The sequence below is a fragment of the Hyperoodon ampullatus genome (assembly GCF_949752795.1).
Source record: "Hyperoodon ampullatus genome assembly, chromosome: X".
NCBI lineage: Eukaryota > Metazoa > Chordata > Mammalia > Artiodactyla > Ziphiidae > Hyperoodon > Hyperoodon ampullatus.
Window position 1 is genome coordinate 24,404,215 of NC_136913.1, and position 14,795 is coordinate 24,419,009.

Sequence of the window (14,795 nt, forward strand, 5' to 3'; positions counted from 1 at the left end):
TTTGTAATCAGACTTTCAAGTTCATTACTCGCACTGGGTCTGTTCATATTTTCTGTTTTTTTCCCGCTTCAGTCTTGGAAGGTTGTACCTCTCTAAGAATTTGTCCATTTCTTCCAGACTGTCCATTTTATGAGCATAGAGTGCTTGTAGTCGTCTCTTTGGATGTTCTGTGTTTCTGTGTTGTCCGGTGTAACTTCTTTTCCATTTCTAATTGTATTGATTTCAGTCCTCTCCCTCTTTATCTTGATGAGTCTGGCTAAAGGTTTACCAATATTGTTCATCTTCTCAAAGAACCAGCTTCTAGTTTTTCTGGTCTTTGATATTGTTTTCTTTGTTGCTGTTCCAGTAATTTCTTTCATTTTTCTCTAACTTTTTATTGACAGTCCCAACTACCTTCAGAGTTTGTTGTCTTATTTAGTAAATGATCAGTTGAAATGAACATATCTTCCTTTTATCGTATGGGTTTTTGAGTTTTTGACGTTCACTTCATTTTTTTATACAGCAGGTTCTTATTAGTTATCCACCTTACACATATTACCGTATGTATGTCAGTCCCAATCTCCGAATTCATCACACGAGCACCAGCACCCCGTCCACTTTCCCCCCTCGGTGGCCATACGTTGGTTCTCCACATCTGTGTATCAGTTCTGTCCTGCACACCGGTTCACCTGTACCGTTTTTCTAGGTTGCATGTATGTGCGTTTATGTACGACACCTGATTTTCTCTTTCTGACTGGCTTCACTCTGTACGACAGTGTCTAGATCTATCCACGCCTGTACAAATGAACCAACTCCGTCCCCTTTCCTGGCTGAGTGATATTCCATCGTATATAGGTACCACATCTTCTTTATCCATTCGTCTGTGGATGGGCCTTTAGGTTGTTTCCATGACCTGGCTATTGTAAATAGTGCTGCAATGAACACTGGGGTGCATGTGTCTTTTTTCTTTTTTTATTGTTAGTTTCTGCTTTAGAACAAAGTGAATCAGTCATACATATACATCTGTTCCCACATCCCTTCCCTCCTGCGTCTCTCTCCCTCCCAACCTCCCCATCCCACCCCTCCAGGCGGTCACAAAGCACCGAGCCGATCTCCCGGTCCCACTATCTATCTACCTTACGTTTGGTACTGTATATATGTCCATGCCTCTCTCTCGCTTTGTCACAGCTTACCCTTCCCCCTCCCCATATCCTCAAGTCCATTCTCAAGTAGGTCTGTGTCTTTATTCCTGTTTTACCCCTAGGTTCTTCGTGACATTTTTTTCCCTTAAATTCCATATATATGTGTCAGCATACGGGATTTGTCTTTCTCTTTCTGACTTACTTCACCCTGTATGACGGACTCTAGGTCTGTCCACCTCATTACAGATAGATCAGTTTCGTTGCTTCTTATGGCTGAGTGATATTCCATTGTATATAGGTGCCACATCTTCTTTATCCATTCATCCGATGATGGACACTTAGGTTGTTTCCATCTCCGGGCTGTCGTGAATAGAGCTGCAGTGAACATTTTGGTACATGTCTCTTTTTGAATTCTGGTTTCCTCAGGGTATACGCCTAGTAGTGGGATCGCTGGGTCATATGGTAGTTCTATTTTTAGTTTTTTAAGGCACCTCCTCACTCTCCTCCCTAGTGGCTGTATCCATCTACACTCCCAGCGACAGTGCAAGAGTGTTCTCTCTGCTCCACACCGTGTCCAGCAGTTGTTCTTTGTTGATTTTCCGATGATGCCCTTTCTAAATGGTGTGAGGTGATAGCTCAGTGTAGTTTTGGTGTGCATCTCTCTAATAGTTAGTGAAGCAGAGCCGCTTTTTACGTGCTTGTTGGCCAGCTCTGTGTCTTCTTTGGAGCATTGTCTGTTTAGGGCTTCTGCCCATTTTTAGAGCGCGTTGTTGGATTTTTTAATACCGAGCAGCATGGGCTGTTTATATATTTTGGAGATTGATCCCGAGTCCGCTGCTTCGTATGCAAATACTTTTCCCATTCTGAGGGTTGTGTTTTCCTCTTGTTCTTAGTCTCCTGTGCTTAGCAAAAGCTTTTAAGTTTCCTTAGGTCCCAATTGTACATTTTTGTTTTTATTTCCATGACTCTAGGAGGAGGATTACAAAAGATCTTGTTGTGATTTATGTCAAAGCCTGTTCTTCCTGTGTTCTCCTCTAAGAGTTTCACAGTGTACAGTCCTGAGTTTAGGCCTCTGTTCCATTTTCAGATTATTTTTGTGTACGGTGTATGGGAGTGTTCTTACTTCATTGCTTTACATGTCTTTGTCCAGTTTCCCCAGAACCACTTACTGAAGAGACTCTTCTCTCTGCACTGTGTATCCTTGCCTCCTCTGTCATAGATTAGTTGACCATAGGTGCGTGGCATTATCTGAGGGCTTTCTATCCGGTTGCATTGATCTGTATTTCTGTTTTTGTGCCAGGCCCGTCCTGTCTTGATTACTGTAGCTTTGTAGTACAGTGTGAAGTCGTGGAGTCTGGTTCCTCCAGCTCCGTTTTTTTCCATCAAACTGCTTTGGCTATTGGGGGATTTTTGTGTCTCCATACAGATTTTCAGATTTTTTCGTTCTAGCTCTGTTTAAAAAAAAAAAAAAATGCCATTGGTAATTTGAGAGGCATTGCATTGAATATGTAGACTGCTTTGGGTAGTATAGTCATTTTCATGAGATTGATTCTTCCAGTCCAAGGACATGGTATGTCTCTCCATCTGTGTGTATCTTCAGTTTCATTCATCAGTGTCTTATAGTTTTCTGCATACAGCTCTTTTGTCTCCCTAGGTAGGTTTATTCCTAGGTATTTTATTCCTTTTCCTGCAGGGGTAAATGGGAGTCCTTCCTAATTTCTCTTTCTGTTTTTCCTTCATTAATGTATAGGGATGCAAGGGATTTCTGTGCATTAATTTTGTGTCCTGCCACGTCACCAGATCCATGGACTAGCTCTACTAGTTTTATGGTGTCCTCTTTAGGATTCTCTAAGTATAGTATCATGTCGTATGCAAAGAGGGACAGAGTGTTACTTCTTCTTTTCCAATTTGTCTTCCTTTTATTTCTTGTGCTGCTCTGATGGCCGTGGCCAGAACTTCCAAAACTATGTTGAATAATAGTGATGAGAGTGGTCATCCTTGTCTTGTTGCTGATCTTAGAGGACATGCTTTCAGTTCTTCACCAGTGAAAATGTTTGCTGTGGGTTTGTCGTATACGTCCCTGATTAAATTGAGTGAGTTCCCCCCTAAGCCCACATTCTGGAGGGTTTTTTCTTTTCCTTTATCATAAATGTGTGCTGACATTTGTCCCAAGTTTTTCTGCATCGATTGGCATGATCATATGGTTTTTCCTCTTCAGTTTGTTCATAGGGGGTATCACGTTGATGTGCGTATCTTGAAGATTCCATGCATGCCTGCGATAAAGCCCACTTGATCATGAGGTATGATACTTTTAATATGGTGTTGGATTCTGTTGGCTACTATCTTGTTGAGCCGCTTTGCATCTAAGCTCATCAGTGATATCGGGGTGTAACTTCTTTTCTACTCTCTTTGTCTGGTTTTCGTAACAGGGTGATGGTGGCCTCATAGAAAGAGTTTCGGAGTGTTCCTTCCACGCCAGTACTTTGGAAGACTTTGAGGAAGGTGGGTGTTATTTCTCTTCTACGTGTTGGATAGCATTAACCTGGGAAGCCATCTGGTACTGGACTTTTATTTGTTGGACGATTTGTAATCAGACTTTCAAGTTCATTACTCGCACTGGGTCTGTTCATATTTTCTGTTTTTTTCCCGCTTCAGTCTTGGAAGGTTGTACCTCTCTAAGAATTTGTCCATTTCTTCCAGACTGTCCATTTTATGAGCATAGAGTGCTTGTAGTCGTCTCTTTGGATGTTCTGTGTTTCTGTGTTGTCCGGTGTAACTTCTTTTCCATTTCTAATTGTATTGATTTCAGTCCTCTCCCTCTTTATCTTGATGAGTCTGGCTAAAGGTTTACCAATATTGTTCATCTTCTCAAAGAACCAGCTTCTAGTTTTTCTGGTCTTTGATATTGTTTTCTTTGTTGCTGTTCCAGTAATTTCTTTCATTTTTCTCTAACTTTTTATTGACAGTCCCAACTACCTTCAGAGTTTGTTGTCTTATTTAGTAAATGATCAGTTGAAATGAACATATCTTCCTTTTATCGTATGGGTTTTTGAGTTTTTGACGTTCACTTCATTTTTTTATACAGCAGGTTCTTATTAGTTATCCACCTTACACATATTACCGTATGTATGTCAGTCCCAATCTCCGAATTCATCACACGAGCACCAGCACCCCGTCCACTTTCCCCCCTCGGTGGCCATACGTTGGTTCTCCACATCTGTGTATCAGTTCTGTCCTGCACACCGGTTCACCTGTACCGTTTTTCTAGGTTGCATGTATGTGCGTTTATGTACGACACCTGATTTTCTCTTTCTGACTGGCTTCACTCTGTACGACAGTGTCTAGATCTATCCACGCCTGTACAAATGAACCAACTCCGTCCCCTTTCCTGGCTGAGTGATATTCCATCGTATATAGGTACCACATCTTCTTTATCCATTCGTCTGTGGATGGGCCTTTAGGTTGTTTCCATGACCTGGCTATTGTAAATAGTGCTGCAATGAACACTGGGGTGCATGTGTCTTTTTTCTTTTTTTATTGTTAGTTTCTGCTTTAGAACAAAGTGAATCAGTCATACATATACATCTGTTCCCACATCCCTTCCCTCCTGCGTCTCTCTCCCTCCCAACCTCCCCATCCCACCCCTCCAGGCGGTCACAAAGCACCGAGCCGATCTCCCGGTCCCACTATCTATCTACCTTACGTTTGGTACTGTATATATGTCCATGCCTCTCTCTCGCTTTGTCACAGCTTACCCTTCCCCCTCCCCATATCCTCAAGTCCATTCTCAAGTAGGTCTGTGTCTTTATTCCTGTTTTACCCCTAGGTTCTTCGTGACATTTTTTTCCCTTAAATTCCATATATATGTGTCAGCATACGGGATTTGTCTTTCTCTTTCTGACTTACTTCACCCTGTATGACGGACTCTAGGTCTGTCCACCTCATTACAGATAGATCAGTTTCGTTGCTTCTTATGGCTGAGTGATATTCCATTGTATATAGGTGCCACATCTTCTTTATCCATTCATCCGATGATGGACACTTAGGTTGTTTCCATCTCCGGGCTGTCGTGAATAGAGCTGCAGTGAACATTTTGGTACATGTCTCTTTTTGAATTCTGGTTTCCTCAGGGTATACGCCTAGTAGTGGGATCGCTGGGTCATATGGTAGTTCTATTTTTAGTTTTTTAAGGCACCTCCTCACTCTCCTCCCTAGTGGCTGTATCCATCTACACTCCCAGCGACAGTGCAAGAGTGTTCTCTCTGCTCCACACCGTGTCCAGCAGTTGTTCTTTGTTGATTTTCCGATGATGCCCTTTCTAAATGGTGTGAGGTGATAGCTCAGTGTAGTTTTGGTGTGCATCTCTCTAATAGTTAGTGAAGCAGAGCCGCTTTTTACGTGCTTGTTGGCCAGCTCTGTGTCTTCTTTGGAGCATTGTCTGTTTAGGGCTTCTGCCCATTTTTAGAGCGCGTTGTTGGATTTTTTAATACCGAGCAGCATGGGCTGTTTATATATTTTGGAGATTGATCCCGAGTCCGCTGCTTCGTATGCAAATACTTTTCCCATTCTGAGGGTTGTGTTTTCCTCTTGTTCTTAGTCTCCTGTGCTTAGCAAAAGCTTTTAAGTTTCCTTAGGTCCCAATTGTACATTTTTGTTTTTATTTCCATGACTCTAGGAGGAGGATTACAAAAGATCTTGTTGTGATTTATGTCAAAGCCTGTTCTTCCTGTGTTCTCCTCTAAGAGTTTCACAGTGTACAGTCCTGAGTTTAGGCCTCTGTTCCATTTTCAGATTATTTTTGTGTACGGTGTATGGGAGTGTTCTTACTTCATTGCTTTACATGTCTTTGTCCAGTTTGCCCAGAACCACTTACTGAAGAGACTCTTCTCTCTGCACTGTGTATCCTTGCCTCCTCTGTCATAGATTAGTTGACCATAGGTGCGTGGCATTATCTGAGGGCTTTCTATCCGGTTGCATTGATCTGTATTTCTGTTTTTGTGCCAGGCCCGTCCTGTCTTGATTACTGTAGCTTTGTAGTACAGTGTGAAGTCGTGGAGTCTGGTTCCTCCAGCTCCGTTTTTTTCCATCAAACTGCTTTGGCTATTGGGGGATTTTTGTGTCTCCATACAGATTTTCAGATTTTTTCGTTCTAGCTCTGTTTAAAAAAAAAAAAAAATGCCATTGGTAATTTGAGAGGCATTGCATTGAATATGTAGACTGCTTTGGGTAGTATAGTCATTTTCATGAGATTGATTCTTCCAGTCCAAGGACATGGTATGTCTCTCCATCTGTGTGTATCTTCAGTTTCATTCATCAGTGTCTTATAGTTTTCTGCATACAGCTCTTTTGTCTCCCTAGGTAGGTTTATTCCTAGGTATTTTATTCCTTTTCCTGCAGGGGTAAATGGGAGTCCTTCCTAATTTCTCTTTCTGTTTTTCCTTCATTAATGTATAGGGATGCAAGGGATTTCTGTGCATTAATTTTGTGTCCTGCCACGTCACCAGATCCATGGACTAGCTCTACTAGTTTTATGGTGTCCTCTTTAGGATTCTCTAAGTATAGTATCATGTCGTATGCAAAGAGGGACAGAGTGTTACTTCTTCTTTTCCAATTTGTCTTCCTTTTATTTCTTGTGCTGCTCTGATGGCCGTGGCCAGAACTTCCAAAACTATGTTGAATAATAGTGATGAGAGTGGTCATCCTTGTCTTGTTGCTGATCTTAGAGGACATGCTTTCAGTTCTTCACCAGTGAAAATGTTTGCTGTGGGTTTGTCGTATACGTCCCTGATTAAATTGAGTGAGTTCCCCCCTAAGCCCACATTCTGGAGGGTTTTTTCTTTTCCTTTATCATAAATGTGTGCTGACATTTGTCCCAAGTTTTTCTGCATCGATTGGCATGATCATATGGTTTTTCCTCTTCAGTTTGTTCATAGGGGGTATCACGTTGATGTGCGTATCTTGAAGATTCCATGCATGCCTGCGATAAAGCCCACTTGATCATGAGGTATGATACTTTTAATATGGTGTTGGATTCTGTTGGCTACTATCTTGTTGAGCCGCTTTGCATCTAAGCTCATCAGTGATATCGGGGTGTAACTTCTTTTCTACTCTCTTTGTCTGGTTTTCGTAACAGGGTGATGGTGGCCTCATAGAAAGAGTTTCGGAGTGTTCCTTCCACGCCAGTACTTTGGAAGACTTTGAGGAAGGTGGGTGTTATTTCTCTTCTACGTGTTGGATAGCATTAACCTGGGAAGCCATCTGGTACTGGACTTTTATTTGTTGGACGATTTGTAATCAGACTTTCAAGTTCATTACTCGCACTGGGTCTGTTCATATTTTCTGTTTTTTTCCCGCTTCAGTCTTGGAAGGTTGTACCTCTCTAAGAATTTGTCCATTTCTTCCAGACTGTCCATTTTATGAGCATAGAGTGCTTGTAGTCGTCTCTTTGGATGTTCTGTGTTTCTGTGTTGTCCGGTGTAACTTCTTTTCCATTTCTAATTGTATTGATTTCAGTCCTCTCCCTCTTTATCTTGATGAGTCTGGCTAAAGGTTTACCAATATTGTTCATCTTCTCAAAGAACCAGCTTCTAGTTTTTCTGGTCTTTGATATTGTTTTCTTTGTTGCTGTTCCAGTAATTTCTTTCATTTTTCTCTAACTTTTTATTGACAGTCCCAACTACCTTCAGAGTTTGTTGTCTTATTTAGTAAATGATCAGTTGAAATGAACATATCTTCCTTTTATCGTATGGGTTTTTGAGTTTTTGACGTTCACTTCATTTTTTTATACAGCAGGTTCTTATTAGTTATCCACCTTACACATATTACCGTATGTATGTCAGTCCCAATCTCCGAATTCATCACACGAGCACCAGCACCCCGTCCACTTTCCCCCCTCGGTGGCCATACGTTGGTTCTCCACATCTGTGTATCAGTTCTGTCCTGCACACCGGTTCACCTGTACCGTTTTTCTAGGTTGCATGTATGTGCGTTTATGTACGACACCTGATTTTCTCTTTCTGACTGGCTTCACTCTGTACGACAGTGTCTAGATCTATCCACGCCTGTACAAATGAACCAACTCCGTCCCCTTTCCTGGCTGAGTGATATTCCATCGTATATAGGTACCACATCTTCTTTATCCATTCGTCTGTGGATGGGCCTTTAGGTTGTTTCCATGACCTGGCTATTGTAAATAGTGCTGCAATGAACACTGGGGTGCATGTGTCTTTTTTCTTTTTTTATTGTTAGTTTCTGCTTTAGAACAAAGTGAATCAGTCATACATATACATCTGTTCCCACATCCCTTCCCTCCTGCGTCTCTCTCCCTCCCAACCTCCCCATCCCACCCCTCCAGGCGGTCACAAAGCACCGAGCCGATCTCCCGGTCCCACTATCTATCTACCTTACGTTTGGTACTGTATATATGTCCATGCCTCTCTCTCGCTTTGTCACAGCTTACCCTTCCCCCTCCCCATATCCTCAAGTCCATTCTCAAGTAGGTCTGTGTCTTTATTCCTGTTTTACCCCTAGGTTCTTCGTGACATTTTTTTCCCTTAAATTCCATATATATGTGTCAGCATACGGGATTTGTCTTTCTCTTTCTGACTTACTTCACCCTGTATGACGGACTCTAGGTCTGTCCACCTCATTACAGATAGATCAGTTTCGTTGCTTCTTATGGCTGAGTGATATTCCATTGTATATAGGTGCCACATCTTCTTTATCCATTCATCCGATGATGGACACTTAGGTTGTTTCCATCTCCGGGCTGTCGTGAATAGAGCTGCAGTGAACATTTTGGTACATGTCTCTTTTTGAATTCTGGTTTCCTCAGGGTATACGCCTAGTAGTGGGATCGCTGGGTCATATGGTAGTTCTATTTTTAGTTTTTTAAGGCACCTCCTCACTCTCCTCCCTAGTGGCTGTATCCATCTACACTCCCAGCGACAGTGCAAGAGTGTTCTCTCTGCTCCACACCGTGTCCAGCAGTTGTTCTTTGTTGATTTTCCGATGATGCCCTTTCTAAATGGTGTGAGGTGATAGCTCAGTGTAGTTTTGGTGTGCATCTCTCTAATAGTTAGTGAAGCAGAGCCGCTTTTTACGTGCTTGTTGGCCAGCTCTGTGTCTTCTTTGGAGCATTGTCTGTTTAGGGCTTCTGCCCATTTTTAGAGCGCGTTGTTGGATTTTTTAATACCGAGCAGCATGGGCTGTTTATATATTTTGGAGATTGATCCCGAGTCCGCTGCTTCGTATGCAAATACTTTTCCCATTCTGAGGGTTGTGTTTTCCTCTTGTTCTTAGTCTCCTGTGCTTAGCAAAAGCTTTTAAGTTTCCTTAGGTCCCAATTGTACATTTTTGTTTTTATTTCCATGACTCTAGGAGGAGGATTACAAAAGATCTTGTTGTGATTTATGTCAAAGCCTGTTCTTCCTGTGTTCTCCTCTAAGAGTTTCACAGTGTACAGTCCTGAGTTTAGGCCTCTGTTCCATTTTCAGATTATTTTTGTGTACGGTGTATGGGAGTGTTCTTACTTCATTGCTTTACATGTCTTTGTCCAGTTTCCCCAGAACCACTTACTGAAGAGACTCTTCTCTCTGCACTGTGTATCCTTGCCTCCTCTGTCATAGATTAGTTGACCATAGGTGCGTGGCATTATCTGAGGGCTTTCTATCCGGTTGCATTGATCTGTATTTCTGTTTTTGTGCCAGGCCCGTCCTGTCTTGATTACTGTAGCTTTGTAGTACAGTGTGAAGTCGTGGAGTCTGGTTCCTCCAGCTCCGTTTTTTTCCATCAAACTGCTTTGGCTATTGGGGGATTTTTGTGTCTCCATACAGATTTTCAGATTTTTTCGTTCTAGCTCTGTTTAAAAAAAAAAAAAAATGCCATTGGTAATTTGAGAGGCATTGCATTGAATATGTAGACTGCTTTGGGTAGTATAGTCATTTTCATGAGATTGATTCTTCCAGTCCAAGGACATGGTATGTCTCTCCATCTGTGTGTATCTTCAGTTTCATTCATCAGTGTCTTATAGTTTTCTGCATACAGCTCTTTTGTCTCCCTAGGTAGGTTTATTCCTAGGTATTTTATTCCTTTTCCTGCAGGGGTAAATGGGAGTCCTTCCTAATTTCTCTTTCTGTTTTTCCTTCATTAATGTATAGGGATGCAAGGGATTTCTGTGCATTAATTTTGTGTCCTGCCACGTCACCAGATCCATGGACTAGCTCTACTAGTTTTATGGTGTCCTCTTTAGGATTCTCTAAGTATAGTATCATGTCGTATGCAAAGAGGGACAGAGTGTTACTTCTTCTTTTCCAATTTGTCTTCCTTTTATTTCTTGTGCTGCTCTGATGGCCGTGGCCAGAACTTCCAAAACTATGTTGAATAATAGTGATGAGAGTGGTCATCCTTGTCTTGTTGCTGATCTTAGAGGACATGCTTTCAGTTCTTCACCAGTGAAAATGTTTGCTGTGGGTTTGTCGTATACGTCCCTGATTAAATTGAGTGAGTTCCCCCCTAAGCCCACATTCTGGAGGGTTTTTTCTTTTCCTTTATCATAAATGTGTGCTGACATTTGTCCCAAGTTTTTCTGCATCGATTGGCATGATCATATGGTTTTTCCTCTTCAGTTTGTTCATAGGGGGTATCACGTTGATGTGCGTATCTTGAAGATTCCATGCATGCCTGCGATAAAGCCCACTTGATCATGAGGTATGATACTTTTAATATGGTGTTGGATTCTGTTGGCTACTATCTTGTTGAGCCGCTTTGCATCTAAGCTCATCAGTGATATCGGGGTGTAACTTCTTTTCTACTCTCTTTGTCTGGTTTTCGTAACAGGGTGATGGTGGCCTCATAGAAAGAGTTTCGGAGTGTTCCTTCCACGCCAGTACTTTGGAAGACTTTGAGGAAGGTGGGTGTTATTTCTCTTCTACGTGTTGGATAGCATTAACCTGGGAAGCCATCTGGTACTGGACTTTTATTTGTTGGACGATTTGTAATCAGACTTTCAAGTTCATTACTCGCACTGGGTCTGTTCATATTTTCTGTTTTTTTCCCGCTTCAGTCTTGGAAGGTTGTACCTCTCTAAGAATTTGTCCATTTCTTCCAGACTGTCCATTTTATGAGCATAGAGTGCTTGTAGTCGTCTCTTTGGATGTTCTGTGTTTCTGTGTTGTCCGGTGTAACTTCTTTTCCATTTCTAATTGTATTGATTTCAGTCCTCTCCCTCTTTATCTTGATGAGTCTGGCTAAAGGTTTACCAATATTGTTCATCTTCTCAAAGAACCAGCTTCTAGTTTTTCTGGTCTTTGATATTGTTTTCTTTGTTGCTGTTCCAGTAATTTCTTTCATTTTTCTCTAACTTTTTATTGACAGTCCCAACTACCTTCAGAGTTTGTTGTCTTATTTAGTAAATGATCAGTTGAAATGAACATATCTTCCTTTTATCGTATGGGTTTTTGAGTTTTTGACGTTCACTTCATTTTTTTATACAGCAGGTTCTTATTAGTTATCCACCTTACACATATTACCGTATGTATGTCAGTCCCAATCTCCGAATTCATCACACGAGCACCAGCACCCCGTCCACTTTCCCCCCTCGGTGGCCATACGTTGGTTCTCCACATCTGTGTATCAGTTCTGTCCTGCACACCGGTTCACCTGTACCGTTTTTCTAGGTTGCATGTATGTGCGTTTATGTACGACACCTGATTTTCTCTTTCTGACTGGCTTCACTCTGTACGACAGTGTCTAGATCTATCCACGCCTGTACAAATGAACCAACTCCGTCCCCTTTCCTGGCTGAGTGATATTCCATCGTATATAGGTACCACATCTTCTTTATCCATTCGTCTGTGGATGGGCCTTTAGGTTGTTTCCATGACCTGGCTATTGTAAATAGTGCTGCAATGAACACTGGGGTGCATGTGTCTTTTTTCTTTTTTTATTGTTAGTTTCTGCTTTAGAACAAAGTGAATCAGTCATACATATACATCTGTTCCCACATCCCTTCCCTCCTGCGTCTCTCTCCCTCCCAACCTCCCCATCCCACCCCTCCAGGCGGTCACAAAGCACCGAGCCGATCTCCCGGTCCCACTATCTATCTACCTTACGTTTGGTACTGTATATATGTCCATGCCTCTCTCTCGCTTTGTCACAGCTTACCCTTCCCCCTCCCCATATCCTCAAGTCCATTCTCAAGTAGGTCTGTGTCTTTATTCCTGTTTTACCCCTAGGTTCTTCGTGACATTTTTTTCCCTTAAATTCCATATATATGTGTCAGCATACGGGATTTGTCTTTCTCTTTCTGACTTACTTCACCCTGTATGACGGACTCTAGGTCTGTCCACCTCATTACAGATAGATCAGTTTCGTTGCTTCTTATGGCTGAGTGATATTCCATTGTATATAGGTGCCACATCTTCTTTATCCATTCATCCGATGATGGACACTTAGGTTGTTTCCATCTCCGGGCTGTCGTGAATAGAGCTGCAGTGAACATTTTGGTACATGTCTCTTTTTGAATTCTGGTTTCCTCAGGGTATACGCCTAGTAGTGGGATCGCTGGGTCATATGGTAGTTCTATTTTTAGTTTTTTAAGGCACCTCCTCACTCTCCTCCCTAGTGGCTGTATCCATCTACACTCCCAGCGACAGTGCAAGAGTGTTCTCTCTGCTCCACACCGTGTCCAGCAGTTGTTCTTTGTTGATTTTCCGATGATGCCCTTTCTAAATGGTGTGAGGTGATAGCTCAGTGTAGTTTTGGTGTGCATCTCTCTAATAGTTAGTGAAGCAGAGCCGCTTTTTACGTGCTTGTTGGCCAGCTCTGTGTCTTCTTTGGAGCATTGTCTGTTTAGGGCTTCTGCCCATTTTTAGAGCGCGTTGTTGGATTTTTTAATACCGAGCAGCATGGGCTGTTTATATATTTTGGAGATTGATCCCGAGTCCGCTGCTTCGTATGCAAATACTTTTCCCATTCTGAGGGTTGTGTTTTCCTCTTGTTCTTAGTCTCCTGTGCTTAGCAAAAGCTTTTAAGTTTCCTTAGGTCCCAATTGTACATTTTTGTTTTTATTTCCATGACTCTAGGAGGAGGATTACAAAAGATCTTGTTGTGATTTATGTCAAAGCCTGTTCTTCCTGTGTTCTCCTCTAAGAGTTTCACAGTGTACAGTCCTGAGTTTAGGCCTCTGTTCCATTTTCAGATTATTTTTGTGTACGGTGTATGGGAGTGTTCTTACTTCATTGCTTTACATGTCTTTGTCCAGTTTCCCCAGAACCACTTACTGAAGAGACTCTTCTCTCTGCACTGTGTATCCTTGCCTCCTCTGTCATAGATTAGTTGACCATAGGTGCGTGGCATTATCTGAGGGCTTTCTATCCGGTTGCATTGATCTGTATTTCTGTTTTTGTGCCAGGCCCGTCCTGTCTTGATTACTGTAGCTTTGTAGTACAGTGTGAAGTCGTGGAGTCTGGTTCCTCCAGCTCCGTTTTTTTCCATCAAACTGCTTTGGCTATTGGGGGATTTTTGTGTCTCCATACAGATTTTCAGATTTTTTCGTTCTAGCTCTGTTTAAAAAAAAAAAAAAATGCCATTGGTAATTTGAGAGGCATTGCATTGAATATGTAGACTGCTTTGGGTAGTATAGTCATTTTCATGAGATTGATTCTTCCAGTCCAAGGACATGGTATGTCTCTCCATCTGTGTGTATCTTCAGTTTCATTCATCAGTGTCTTATAGTTTTCTGCATACAGCTCTTTTGTCTCCCTAGGTAGGTTTATTCCTAGGTATTTTATTCCTTTTCCTGCAGGGGTAAATGGGAGTCCTTCCTAATTTCTCTTTCTGTTTTTCCTTCATTAATGTATAGGGATGCAAGGGATTTCTGTGCATTAATTTTGTGTCCTGCCACGTCACCAGATCCATGGACTAGCTCTACTAGTTTTATGGTGTCCTCTTTAGGATTCTCTAAGTATAGTATCATGTCGTATGCAAAGAGGGACAGAGTGTTACTTCTTCTTTTCCAATTTGTCTTCCTTTTATTTCTTGTGCTGCTCTGATGGCCGTGGCCAGAACTTCCAAAACTATGTTGAATAATAGTGATGAGAGTGGTCATCCTTGTCTTGTTGCTGATCTTAGAGGACATGCTTTCAGTTCTTCACCAGTGAAAATGTTTGCTGTGGGTTTGTCGTATACGTCCCTGATTAAATTGAGTGAGTTCCCCCCTAAGCCCACATTCTGGAGGGTTTTTTCTTTTCCTTTATCATAAATGTGTGCTGACATTTGTCCCAAGTTTTTCTGCATCGATTGGCATGATCATATGGTTTTTCCTCTTCAGTTTGTTCATAGGGGGTATCACGTTGATGTGCGTATCTTGAAGATTCCATGCATGCCTGCGATAAAGCCCACTTGATCATGAGGTATGATACTTTTAATATGGTGTTGGATTCTGTTGGCTACTATCTTGTTGAGCCGCTTTGCATCTAAGCTCATCAGTGATATCGGGGTGTAACTTCTTTTCTACTCTCTTTGTCTGGTTTTCGTAACAGGGTGATGGTGGCCTCATAGAAAGAGTTTCGGAGTGTTCCTTCCACGCCAGTACTTTGGAAGACTTTGAGGAAGGTGGGTGTTATTTCTCTTCTACGTGTTGGATAGCATTAACCTGGGAAGCCATCTGGTACT